General features: G+C 38.4%; 1 pseudogene across 1 annotated transcript in view; it reads left to right on the forward strand.

Annotated features, from left to right (window-relative positions):
• Window positions 1-7,380, forward strand: part of LOC148152636 (uncharacterized) — a 13,911-nt pseudogene extending 6,531 nt beyond the window's left edge. Inside the window, exons 10-12 of the transcript XR_015762237.1 lie at window positions 2,375-2,413; window positions 2,886-3,049; window positions 7,337-7,380. The product of XR_015762237.1 is annotated as an uncharacterized LOC148152636 (transcript). The remainder of the gene's footprint in view (window positions 1-2,374; window positions 2,414-2,885; window positions 3,050-7,336) is intronic.
• Window positions 7,381-14,334: the final 6,954 nt, after the last annotated feature.

Here is a 14,334-nt window from a genome sequence, read left to right on the forward strand (position 1 = left end):
ACCCTGGCATGCTTTTTAAAGTCAGTAACTCCCTGAATATTCCACAATAAATCCGAACTGATGTACCAGAGCTACTCTAATATCCTTCGACCATGAGTGATTTCTTTATTGCACACATAGCATAAAATAAACGGTTTACACACAATTAGCAGGAAAACGTCTGGGCTGATTGCTGAACTGAACCAAAGCAGCTTTACTGTTCCAATAACACAAGTCTATATTTAAACATTTTCTCACTACGTCAAATACAGGTAGAAAGGTGTAAAACAACAACAAACAAACTAACAAAAACAGCCTGAGCTTATTGTTTAACCTGTTACAGCCACACCCGTATTGGGTTCTATCAAGAGGCACAAAGTTTAATGGGGAAATGTAAGTACCATACCTTTAAAATATGCTCTCCGTGGCGATGGTGCAACTCAGCTCTGACAATAAAGCAAAAACTGCAACTCTCCGCCTTTTAGACGTGTTTAAATTGTAAAAAGTGACTCCTGGTTGTCCTGTGTCGCTCTCACGCTGGCTCCGTGTCGCCGCTTTGTCCTTAACGCGGGCTGGACTGATTCCACTCTCTTCTGCCTTACACACTCTCGCGTGAAATTTGATGTGAGGCGCAACCGCTTCCCGGTTCAGGCGGAAGTGAAAGCGAAGGACGGAGTTAAGATAGTTTAAACGAAAAATAATTCCACTTCCATTTTCTGCTGTGTGCAATACTCTGGCCTAGGGTTATGATTTTTTCTCTTTTAAGCATAAAACAGGAACTGTTGAAATGTTTTCTTTTTCTTTTGTAACTTCACTTTAAGGGTCCACTTAGGTTCGCCTACTTTCAGAATTTAATGGGACGCCCACCATGGTAGGATGCCCTCAGAAGTGGTACACATTACTTTATGGCTGTTCTATTTTATTATTATTTTTTCATTATTATTATTATTATTTTGTGGTGTTTTTTTGTTGCAAAAACAAAAAATCAATAGTGCAATTATTCATACACAGAAATAGGTTAGAGTACCCAAAAATTGAACTCCAATCAAAGTAGTATAACTTCAACATGTTAAGTAGAAGTAGATTAAGCTTTAAATAAGCAAATGTAAAATGTATCTGGTAAAAAATCTAGTCAAGTACAGAGTAACTGAACATAATACATGATTCAATAGTTTAAATTCACATCAACAGAGAGCCAAAAGTAAGTTCTGTGCAAATTCTGGTAAATTCTGGTATTTTAATGAAATATTTTTACAAATAAGTAGTTCAGTTCATAGGTCAGATCTAGCCCAAATTTACAAGGGCCAGGGTAGTCAGTGTTTTTTCATTGGGGGGCAATTAAAATAAGAATGAAACAAAAAACAGGGCAATATTTCATCACTTAATGTTGATATGTGTGCAGAAATGCAGAACAAATTGTGCCCCAACATTTAACAGTTAAATATGTGATGGGAGGCAACTATCTCCACTATTTTGCAAAATTCACATTTTGCATGTTTCTGTGCTTCCATTCAGGTATCTCATGCTGTAATGGATAGTCAGCTATTTAAAATAAATTGCCTAAATTATTTAAATTTGTAGACTATTTATTGTAAATTATTTAAAGTAAATTTTCTAAATTAAGGATGTTGCAGATTGTTTAATATTTGTCTGTTCTGATTAGTACTGTTGGTAGTTTGTATTTTGTTTTGCTTAACTGTATCAGCATTAGTAATCACTTACAAACTTTGCACTTTGTAAATTTTTTTGTTTGTTTGTTTGCATGTACCTCATGGGCTGCTGTAGCTAATGAGGGCAGGCCCTATAAAAGCTGGCAAATCATTGTACCAATAAATGACTTGAACAAACTGTCAAAGATGTGTTTGGCACAATCAACACTTGGTGTCCCCCGGTGAAAGCAGCGAGCTACGTTTTATTTTGTTGTTTGTGTTGTAAGTTTATGTTTATATTCTAATATTTTTATATCTGTTTAGTTTTCACGGTGACTATGGTGATCAAGGTCATTGAGATGACTGAGGTGGGTGTGGTGACTGATGATCCACATCAAAAGAAAAATAAACAAAACCTTGAAATCACCCGTCAAGACTGTGCAAGTTAATTCAAGTGCTGGGGAGCTGCTACACATGCTTCTATAAACAGCCCAAGACCAAAAAAAAGATGAAAAAACAAAACATCCAGCCATTTTTCGGGAATTAGTAAATGTTCTGCTGGTGTCTGTAGAACAGCTTTTTTCTTCTTGTTGCTGTTTACATGTTGAGAGTGTGATCTGTGTTTTCAGTGCATTTATTTTGAGATTTTCTGTTTAGTCCTATTCCTTTCCTGTCTTCCCTGTTTATTGCTTCCCAGGTGTGTCTCATTCCCTGATTACCCTACCATCTCCCTCTCCCCTCTCCAGAGGGGAGGGGGGCACCGCCTTCATCGAGGCCCCTGCAAGGTGCGGCCGTGACTGCAGGTGGACTGCAAGTCTCTGCTGCCCGCATTTATGTGCGTCGGGGGTCTCTGTGAACATGGAGACGGTAACTCCTATCGGGGGGGAACGTCGTTTGGGAAAGAACATGATGAAAAAAGGACTCCACAATCAAAATCCCAATCTTCAGAATAGGAAACAAGCAATAGTCCTGCATCCTGTGGAAGCTCAGAGCGGAGACCTAAAACTGAGTGGAGGCAGGATTCCTCCCTGACAAGGAGCCTCTTTGACAAGTTGCAGTTGATTCAGTTTAAGACGAGGTGGGACCACCTTATTGAGTTTTTTTTTTGTTTTCCTCTTACTGACCCTACCTTACCAGGTTCTGATCCAGGGCACGTTATATTCAGCTCTAACCGCATGCATGGGTAGTTTCTGTCTCCTGGCCAAACGGAGCCGGTAGAAGCCCATATTAGCCAAGGTGGAGAGCTTCATAGCAAAGTCCAACTGAACTGGGAACTGTAACACTGCAGAGGAGGTCCTGGAGATCTGCACTGCGCTATCCACCACACCCCAAAACCAGCCAGGACTTGATGTGCCACATCCAGGACAGAAGGTGAACGGGACTTCTCATTTCAGAGAGGAAGAAGACTGTCAGCAGAAGAGGTGGGTGGATATCAAGTTCCTGGATCTTGTTTTGGAAACTGACACTTCTGTAATTACAATAATAATAAATTCATAAATATTTTTTTCTTTCTTCCACATGACTCTTTGCAACCAGGACTTTCATCAAGGGGCCCATCGCATGTGACTACAATGGAATATTCACTATTGCTGCCAAGGCTGGCGGCTTGAGGGGTCCCTGAAAGCGGGACAAGATGCATACATTTACTTTTTCAAGTCTGGGGACCAAGGACTTCTGCATAAACTCTCAGGTCCACCTGTGTGACAGTCATCCAGAGCTTTTCCTGTTTGGCTGACTGATAAACCTTTCTGCCAAAAACTACAACACCAAATGTCTGTTATTGAAGTTCCCAGGCCTGGCAGACCCATTTCTCCTAATAAAAACAAGAGACATCAAGCTGGGAGAGGAGACCTACGTGGACCATGGGGTGAGGCAGCACTCGTTTAGGGTTGGAAGGCCAGGAGATGATCTTAGCTGGATGGGTGAGGTTGGCTCACCTCCCCCCAAGAGAAATAGTTTAGTATTATGTTGATAATGTTCTATTCAATAATTTCAGTAAAAAATTTTATTTTATTTTTTTGACTTTGGTGTTGTAGTAAAAAGTTCAGTGTTTGAAGTTTTAGTGTTGTAATTGCTCTTTTGTTTGTACTCCAAAGTTCAGTATGACTTTAAATTGTGTTGTTGCAATTAAAAAAAAATTTTATTGTGCTGCTGATAATTTCCCCCCCATTTTTTCCTTCTGGTCACGGATTCAAGATGATTGACCAACCATGGTGCAGAATGTTTTGTTTTTACATTTGTTTTAAACTTTTGCTTTAAGCTTGTGTAAAATGTTTGGTCAAAAGGCCAAAGCAGCTGACCTTCCTTGCAGTGGAGGACATTTTATGAGTTCAACCCAAAAAAAGTTCTTTGGGCTTCTTACTGTTCCTTTTATCGTCCACTAGATTCAGTAAGATCTTTCTGATTGTTTCAAAGATTCCATTTTTCCAATGACCTCCAACTCACCATTTTCCTCTCACTACTCTTCAGAAATCAGATGACCCCAGTAGCCCCTCCCAAAGACCAGACTCAGATTCTCACATTCTCATCACTGTTGAAATAAACTTTATTTATCTGATTATCTGTTCTCCTGGTGGTGTTCTGTATGTTGGTAAAGAAACTGGAACCCAACATGACATTTACAGTATCTTGCAAAAGGAATCTGACCTCTTAATATGTTCCATTTTCTCAGCTCTAATCCACAAACCTCAGTGTGTTTCATTTGGACCATCTTTATGCAACAGGAAGCAATACTAAAGTTGAAAATAGCTGTATCAGCGATCCAGATTTCATCTGACGTGGCAATGCCTTATTTTAGGAGACTTTAACCAAAGAGGAGATACTGTGGGCTCCAGGGTTGGGTCTCTTTGTGGGTGTTCTTGAAGTGATTCAGGTTCCAGTGAGTTCTTGATAGAACATGTTCTTTCTTTGCGATGAGGAGGCCACATGCGGTGTAGGGCAGACGGGTACATACAGGCGAGGAGGAGCAAGCCGACTGGTGTCAAGATGTTGGCAGTCAGCTCCTCATATACTTCAGGATGATTAGCTGATAGATCACAGGTGCACTGGCTGAGTCAGCAGGGACTCTCCACAGGTGCAGCCTCCAGTCGCCCTCTAGTGGATGAAAAGGGGAAGCAGCAGGTAGACAAACCCCCCCACAAAGAAACAAAAAACCCTGGTTTCCAACATGCTGGAGTAGTTATTTTATTTAAAAGTTTAATAGGATAGAATCCAAGACCGTTTAATTTTTATCCAACGAAACTTGAAATTTTTCCAAATCTGTTTCTGCTCAACCTGTAAAAGCCACAAACATAAAAAATAAATGCTCATTATTTCAGAAAAACATGTCAACTCCATATGTGATATTTTATTGGAACATATTTATTAATAACTAACTGGAAAAGGATTTAGACTTTACCAAATATATGATAACTAATAAAGTAAAAGAAGTATCTTAAAATTATTCACAGAATTTACCCATCCAAAGTTTTTCTACAATGTTTTCAATAACATGGATATTATTTGCTCTATTTGTGACGGAAACACAGAAGATATTTCATTTATTTTGGCTTTTTGTCTGTTCAATTTTGGAAAAGTATTTTCATTGTGATTTTTGCTTCTATTGAACAGTATGTCTCCATTTTTTTCAACATTTATTGTTTTTCTTCATTAACTATCCAACAGCTAAGAAAACATTTTTATATTATTGTGGCCTGCTATCCAATGTATGGCAGGAACCTACTGTTCTACACCCAACAAGCGATCTCTTTATTATTTATTTTTCTTCCATCACCATTAGTGTGACCTGTACCGCTCCATGCACCCCCACAAAAATGGGGTCAAAACGTTCTACTTGATCCCAAGAAGGGAGCTATTACTTTTAGTGGGATTCTTAGTTAAAATGATGACATAAAATGAGAAAAACGAGAAAAATAGAGACTGAGTGTCTCACTGAATCAGTAATTTTTCTCTCTGAAACACAGCACAGTGGAGGTCTGACTCCAAAACTCTTTTTAACTCCCCCTCAAAGGTACAAATAGAGGCTTATTGATCTCAAACTTGGTCATGACATAGATACACATGCCTGCTCGCGTAAAATGTTTTCAAAATGTTGCTAGAGCTTTTTTTTTCAGGGTCCTTGAGACTGACTCTGGGTTTCTCACAAGTATAGAAACTCTTTCTCCATCATCCTGTCTGACAGAGAGAGTCAGCCCAGGTGCAGATAGTTAATTACCATAGCAGCGGGCCTAAACAGAGGCAGTGAATAATCTCACAAACAAGCACAGAGCCAGGTCTCACAATGCATTGTGGGAAGAATACATATTTCCTGTGACTATTCATATTTTGCTTACATAAAATTATTTCTCTGAATTTTTGAGTGTGAATTAAAATACTTAGTATGAAGATTGAATTTTTTTTTTTAGAAATAAACAATTATCCACTCTCTTCATGTTTTTATTTTGGACCGTCAGTGAGAATCATATGTGTGAAGCTTGTAGTCATCAGTCTCGGACTGAATTTCACTGTGTATGGGGTTCAGCCATTGTAGTGTAATGGTGAACCTGATCAACTATAGAATTATGATGATGGACCTGGCAAGTTTTACTGTTATTGTGCTCTGGTGTAGGATCATATCAAGCATGTCAGACCTGCAGGATGAGCTTCTTATACTACCAGGGGCAAATCTAGCTGTGTGAGCTGTGGCTAAAATGCTAGGTCCAAAGCAATGGTCACACTTTTGCAGGCCCCATTTAAATTTCTTAAGGAATTTTCTAGTTAATCTTATTATATATACATGCATAAATCCCGTTACACTAATAAACAACACTTCTTTCCATTTTTGGCAATGAGGTCAAACAGTATATCAAAACTATTGGACATTCCACCAATACTGAAGCTATTAAAATTTGCACTTTATGTTTTCTTTAATCTATTTATGTAATACTAGGCTGTTGTACTGACTCTATCTTTGTTGCCTCAATGTTTGTTGCGCCCTGGCGGTCATTATGTCACACTCTATGCTCTTTTTGTAATATGTATTTTGTATCTCAAGATTATAAACAAATAGAAAAAGACAGATGCATCCTGGAAGGCGTCCCATGTGCATGCTGGAGGAGAGAAAGGAGGGGTGCTATGCTGGCAGCCACATTCATAGCATCATAAAACAACATGGAAAAATACATTTTGAAAATATATACAAATAAATTAAAACAGAAATTAAAAATACTTCTTCAAATTTATGGGCCGTTATTGGTTTTACAGTGTATTACAATAACATGATTCAATATATATACATTTATATCTTCTTTACTTAATATCATGCACAGTGATGTAATATAATAAAATTTCCAGTTTTTTATAAATGTGTTTTTTTAATTATTAATATTTGTCAGTCTGTTTCATTTGATTATGTTTTGATCTGGGTTGGGCTTGTTTGGAGAGTTTCGTTTTCAATGACAGTCCTTTGCTGCCATCTAGTGGAGGGTTAGGGATATAGGATGAAACTCACTTGCACATTAGGGCAAACAAAATAAACAAAAAATGGTAGGGGGGACAATCTTGGTGCAGATAATATGTGGAAGGGGCCTCACATACCCTCCACGTTTGGTCAGTGTGGCTCCTTCCCTTGATACAGCTGCCATTGACCTCCATTCATTTGAAGAATTGCTCACTCAAAACAACTCCACAATTATAAGTGCTCTTTTTACCAAACTTGGTTTTCTCTGCAGGTGCCCACCACGTTTGGTGGTCCAAGCCTACTCCCTTCATATAGCTGCTGAAGACTCCCATTAATTTTTCTGCCAAGTCAGTCTGGCTAGGAATGTCCTATAGAGCTGGTTTTTAATCCTAACCTCATTGGCCTCTTACTTCAATTTAGCCAGATTTTATGCCATTTTTATTTATTTTTTTTTAACTCTGTTTTGAAAATAAATCACACTTCACTTTTAAAATGACATCTCTGAGCCTCTGTCGGATGAAGGATTTGCTGCTCTGAAGACTGGACTTTGGTTTTAAGCATCTACTCTTAACCATGTTTTTGATTTGATTTATCTTCAAACTCAGTTTTTAAGACAGAAATCACAACTCAGATTCAAATCTCATCTCTTGAGCTTCTGCTTTGTGCCAAAAATGTATGTAAAAGCCATTCTGAACATCAGAAATGTTCTTTAAAATGTCTGTCAGCATTTCCCATAATGCATTGCATAGTGGGGCTTCAAATTCTAGCTTGTAGTTCAACTGTTTTTGCTGGAAACCTTAATAAACCATATACTGTTGTGATCAGAATGAGCTCAGCTGTTGAACTGGATGACTTAGAATGAAATTGGAACCATGTAGAAAATCGGCACCATGACTCAGAATGGGGTGCATTTTGTTGAACTGCTGCCTGCTTATCATAGAGAACACATCCCATTGTGGCAGCTTTGGGTAAGTTAATGTGGTCATGTACCTTTTGGATCACATAATACTGATCATTCTAGAGGTCTTGCGGTGTATGATGGCACTAGAATGACTATTCATACTGGGGTGATGAATCCCAGTAGGTGCCTGGAAACCTGAAAGGCAGCAGCTTGCTGTGGCTGGTTCAGGTTCTTCTTCCTTGGGAGGATGGGTGGGTGGTCACACTTTGCTATGGCTGTTTTTGTTCATTCCTCTTAGTGGCACTGTGGTATGGGGAGCTGTAACGTGGTGGAGATCTGTTGGTGCACAGTTCATGTTGGCTAGCTTGGTAAAGGTGAGTCAGTGCCCTACCAAGCAGACTGTCGGCACTCAACCCAGACCAGACCAAAAGTGAATCAACGGAGAACGCTTCTGCTTCCTGGGCATGCTAGTTCCACCTTGCGGTGTTAACGGATAGCGTGTTTTTGAAACCAGGGGCGCGGTATGTATCAGCCTTCCCAGGTTCCGCCTATAGGAACAGCACGTGGGAAAGGTGACTCTAGGACTCAGGAGTCTTAAATGCAGTCCAGTCTTCTATGAGGAATAGCCTCACACACAACATGCACACCAACTGGTATTCTGTCTTCAATCTTACAGCTCCACTCCTAACTGCAAAAGGAATGAATGTTAATTTCATGAAATCTTCAGCTTAAGGGTCTGCTTTAGAGCCTTAACCTCCTAAGGCCTGAGCTATGTATTATTAAATCCTTTTATTTTTGCAATCATTAGGTCCCAATCAGCCCAAATATAAATTGTTTTACATGATGTAGAGAAAAATAATCTCCACGTATGAGGACACTCAATTTAAATTGCAGACAACATTCTCACAATTGATTGATGAAATCCAAAACATTTCTTTAGTTTCTGTTCACATTAGTATTTCTGAGTTCAGAAACAAAATGATACACAGTAGTTAGTGTTTCAGCAATGTGGCCCATTTAAAGTACTACTAACAGGTATGGCAAGACATGGGTCCCTAAAAAGTAAAATCCCTCAAAGTAAATTGCATTGCTGCTGTTCTAAACAGTTGATTTAAATTTTTGAATGTTATGATACTTGAAACATTTAATTCAGTCTTAATGTACTTCAAACTATTTTTTCCCTTATGGGATCATTCTTACAGTAATCTGTAAACAGCTTTGTAACAATTGCAATCTGTGTGCAAGCAGAGCATCTTGTAAATAAACTGCACTCAATTTGTTCTGATGTGCATTTTGTTGGGATTTTATTTTTTGTTTACATTGGGTTTATTTCTCTAGTGAGTCTCCATGTTTTCCTCCCCTCCCCTTGATTGTTCCCAGATGTCTCATTCCCTGATTATCCTCTCTTTATTTAAGCCCACCTGTGTTCTTTGTTGTGTCCTTGCCTAAGTTGTAGTTCCAGTCAGTCCATGTATCATATGTTCGTTAGCCAGTGCTACCAGTGTGAGAGCTTTATCATCCGCTCAACTGTGCTGCTTGTGCTTTGGAACCATTGTGGATAGCTTTTTCATTAAAATCAACTTTTTTAATCTCAACCTGGTCCTACGACATCTTCCTCACTGCACCCTAAGCCAATTCATGACACTTGTACTCTACATTGCCTTTTTCAAGTTTGCCACCTTTGGCACATGGGCATTACTGTTCCGTGGACTAAGAGATGGAGCAATGCCTTCACTTGATGCTTTTTCCATTGGAGTATAATGTCTGGGTTCAATTACCACTCTGAAAAGTCAGTTATCAAGCTAAGCCAAGCTAATTTTTGCTACTTCCATGCAAAACTGCATGATGCTCTTATTTTTGTGCCACACAGAAGTCTTTGCAGTACAATGGCCAGCTATTGGCCAAAGCCAAATCTATAATTGGTACCCTCAAAGTCCATTTCTTGCCACTTGTGTAGTCGCAACTCATCTTAAGGTCAGTTACACCGATCTTGGAGTTTTCTATATGGAGAATTGGTTGTAAGATGGGGACTTATTTCAGTTTGACATCTTTGTTGGGTGTCTTCTGGCTCTTTTGCATGAACAGTAGACATCATTGGTAGTGGCACATTACAATACCATTTCACCAAGAAAATATATCAATACTTGGTGTAACTTGGGCTGTGGAAGGTCCCCCAACCCTTTTCATTTCTTTAGTTGGTAGCTTCATCAAACTGATTATTAGACTAATAACCTACATCTATTTTATTCTAATGCATTCCTCATGTTTGGTAGATTTAAATATCCAATCTCAGTAAACCTTTGCTGCAGTCTCAGGACAGATGACCCATCACCAACCCTTCCAAACCCAGATTCTAGATTTTCAACCTTTGAGAATCTCCCCCATTTAATCCCAATAACTCATCTCTTTTCACAGAAACTAGTGCTCTGGAAAAAAAATCCCTGTAAAAATCTTTGTAGATTTATCTATGAAACATGCTGTAGCTGTTCTACAAGAGCAAACTACTAAAACCATCCCAAAATCTAATTTCATTCTCACATACTTTGATATTTAGAATACCCTAACATTTTCTACAAAATTATGTGTTCATAACTGGACATTATTGGAAATAGTTTAATTATGATAGTTTTAATTCTAGCTTTAACTTTAGTGCATGATGAAATATTAGACTGATCCTGATTTTATTAAATAAGCCTCAATTTAGTAGTTGGTTGAGGCGTCGTATCGTTTTGACCCATAGCAAAGCTGTGTCACTGAATACTGACATCTGCTGGACATTAAAAATTCCTATAGGCAATGTAGTGATTTGATGACCTAGTCCATACAATAAGATTTAAGTCTTTGTATTTTATTGAATATTATATATTCTATTATCTCATATCCAGTTAATTTTTAAATATATTTGATATACAGTCAATAAAAAATGTCAACATGTACCATAAATTAAAATTTAAGTGAATGTGTTTGGAATCAGTATGCCTGTGGACTGTTTCCCCATAAATTTTTATTAAAAGTTTTTACATTTTGAAATGTAGCCTGTAGCAATTTTGACAAAACTTCTGCTGTAGAAAAAGTAAATGCTACATTTACAGCGAACCCTTGTTTTTCTAAGGGGTTGTGTTCAAAAAATAACCCGTTAGTTGAAATCTGTGAAGTAGTTACCTTTATTATACAGCATAAATACTCTACATTGAAACAAAATAACAAAACCTTTTTTCAGATCAGCAGATGTGCGGGTGCATCAATCGGGCCTTAATGTGATCCGGAGTCATTTCATTAAAGCGTCTCCTCCAAGCTGCTTTGTGAGATTCACAGCTGTATCTACGGCGGAGCGATGAATCTCAAACCTCCGGTCGGGTTTTGCGCTGCCTCTAGCCACAGTAAAATTCCAGTTGGCATTCAAAGTTTGTTTCCATCTCCTGAATGGCCAATCTTAGAAAGCGTAACTGTACTGGCACTCGTGTAGAGAAGTGCGGAGACTGTTTTTACCAATCATGCGGTCAATCAGGATGCAGAACACTCTTTAAAAAAATAAAAACTGGACAAAAAAATCTGCAAAGCAGTGATGCCGTCAAAAGTGAACCGTGTTATAGTGAGGGTTCATTTTATATGAAATTTATAAAAAGCAACTGAGTAATTTTTAGAACGGCTTTATATTGAGTTTATCTTAGTGTATCTGGTACTTCATTCTCATGCCTGCTTCATAATGCCTCAATATTGAAAAGGTGGATTTATTTAGAGTTTAGTCAAACATACGACACTTAACCTGCAGAACATATGAAAGTAAACCAAGAGTGAATTTCAGATGAATTTGGATTCAGATAGATCAAGTAGAAACTGACAAGAACTGGATGAAACAACTAAAATGAAAACAAATTTATTTTCTGATATAAGATCCAAATGGTCCCATACTTTGGAAACCTTTCGTTTGAGGCTTCTCCATTGTCGACGATGTACTGTAAAAGATCAAGAATTAATTTTGTAAATGCTTGACAGTCACTTCCTTATAAACACTGTTTCACATGTTGTCATTTTGAAACAGTTCCTGTATCGGTCATGTTACTTGCTGAAACCAATACGCGCACCGACACGTTTTGGTCTATGGGCTTCACACATGCACCGACGCATCAGTGTTTTATTAGATCACATTCTTAAGAATGTATTTCATATATTCATCTGAGCATCTTAATTATAACCAAAGAAGTAGAAAAGTAATCAAAATATTGTGTAACAGACATTTTGGTATTAATCTTTTATAAGAGTTTGAAACTACTTTGAAACTTCTCCTAATGTTTATATTCAAAATCTGCTGATGCACTGGGTCATTTTAGCAGTTAGGAGAGCTCTTGTGGTTCAGGAACCATTTTCAGGCAATTTCACATGAAAAACATGAATTTCCCATTTTTTAAGTAAATTTTTTCTTTATGAAAATTAACACATTAGACAGAGATGAATTCATCACCTTTGCATGGTCTCTGGTGTGCAAACAGCAACATGTCATTATGAGCTGTTTCAGACCACCTCTAAATTCTGTTAGAACGCACCAAACAGTACAAACATGCCTTTATAAAAAGAGCCAAAACACACAGTGGTTTCTGAAGGTGCATCTTCAGATTTTTCTAAGATAATTAATTTCTTCTTTATGGCTTTGGTTTCTGATTATGTTGAACTGTCATGCACTATATTCTTTCAATAAAATTCTTAATGATTTTGAAGCTGAATGGTAACTGTTTCACTTTTACACATGACACTAACAGACCTTGGGAGACAAGATAAGCAACAGGTAGTAAAAATGTGATTTCTCAACATCTTCAACAAAATTTAACTAAGTACTTAAATCCACATACTGGTAAATCATTTTAAGAAGCATAGTAAATGTTTAAAATAAATGTAAGAATCATCACATCAAACATTACTTTTACATATCTGAATAAAAATGACCAATGGAATGTTATTTTTTAAACAGAATATAGGGTTACATTGGATGCTTCCATGTAAACTTTGTTGTCTCTCATCTGCCATTTTTGCTGTGACCTGTAATGTGTTATACTCTACCACTAACGTGTGGAAGTAAAATTACTTCATGTGCTGATGTGCAGATAAATGTGGATGTGAAGTCAGGATGACAAGCACCACATCAATTGGTACTTTTGCTGTTTACTTTAAATGGTCATGATTATAAGATATGTGGAAGTAGAGGATTAGCCAACTTTTTGAGTATCATGTATAACACTGCACACAATTCAACATGCAAAAGTAATGTCTATGGATTTTTAAGTTTTAAGGAATGGGCCAACTGAGGAAAACTTAACGTTAGGGTTAACGTTAGGATTAGGGGTTAACGTTAGGGGTTAACGTTAGGGGGTTAACGTTAGGGGTTAACGTTAGGGGTTAACGTTAGGGGTTAACGTTAGGGGTTAACGTTAGGGGTTAACGTTAGGGGTTAACGTTAGGGGTTAACGTTAGGGGTTAACGTTAGGGGTTAACGTTAGGGGTTAACGTTAGGGGTTAACGTTAGGGGTTAACGTTAGGGGTTAACGTTAGGGGTTAACGTTAGGGGTTAACGTTAGGGGTTAACGTTAGGGGTTAACGTTAGGGGTTAACGTTAGGGGTTAACGTTAGGGGTTAACGTTAGGGGTTAACGTTAGGGGTTAACGTTAGGGGTTAACGTTAGGGGTTAACGTTAGGGGTTAACGTTAGGGGTTAACGTTAGGGGTTAACGTTAGGGGTTAACGTTAGGGGTTAACGTTAGGGGTTAACGTTAGGGGTTAACGTTAGGGGTTAACGTTAGGGGTTAACGTTAGGGGTTAACGTTAGGGGTTAACGTTAGGGGTTAACGTTAGGGGTTAACGTTAGGGGTTAACGTTAGGGGTTAACGTTAGGGGTTAACGTTAGGGGTTAACGTTAGGGGTTAACGTTAGGGGTTAACGTTAGGGGTTAACGTTAGGGGTTAACGTTAGGGGTTAACGTTAGGGGTTAACGTTAGGGGTTAACGTTAGGGTTAACGTTAGGGGTTAACGTTAGGGGTTAACGTTAGGGGTTAACGTTAGGGGTTAACGTTAGGGGTTAACGGTTAGGGGTTAACGTTAGGGGTTAACGTTAGGGGTTAACGTTAGGGGTTAACGTTAGGGGTTAACGTTAGGGGTTAACGTTAGGGTTAACGTTAGGGTTAACGTTAGGGTTAGCGTATGGGGTTAGGGTTAGGGTTAGGGTAAGGGTTAGGGTTAGGGTAAGGGTTAGGGTAAGGGTTAGGGTAGGGTTAGGGTTAGGGTTAGGGTAACGTAGGTAAGGTTAGGGTAGGGTTAGGGTTAGGGTTAGGGTTAGGGTTAGGGTAAGGGTTAGGGTTAGGGTTAGGGTTAAGGGTAGGG

This window comes from Poecilia mexicana, unplaced genomic scaffold, assembly GCF_051168715.1.
Source record: "Poecilia mexicana isolate PSO_F unplaced genomic scaffold, ASM5116871v1 scaffold_23, whole genome shotgun sequence".
In the NCBI taxonomy this organism is placed as follows: Eukaryota; Metazoa; Chordata; class Actinopteri; order Cyprinodontiformes; family Poeciliidae; genus Poecilia; species Poecilia mexicana.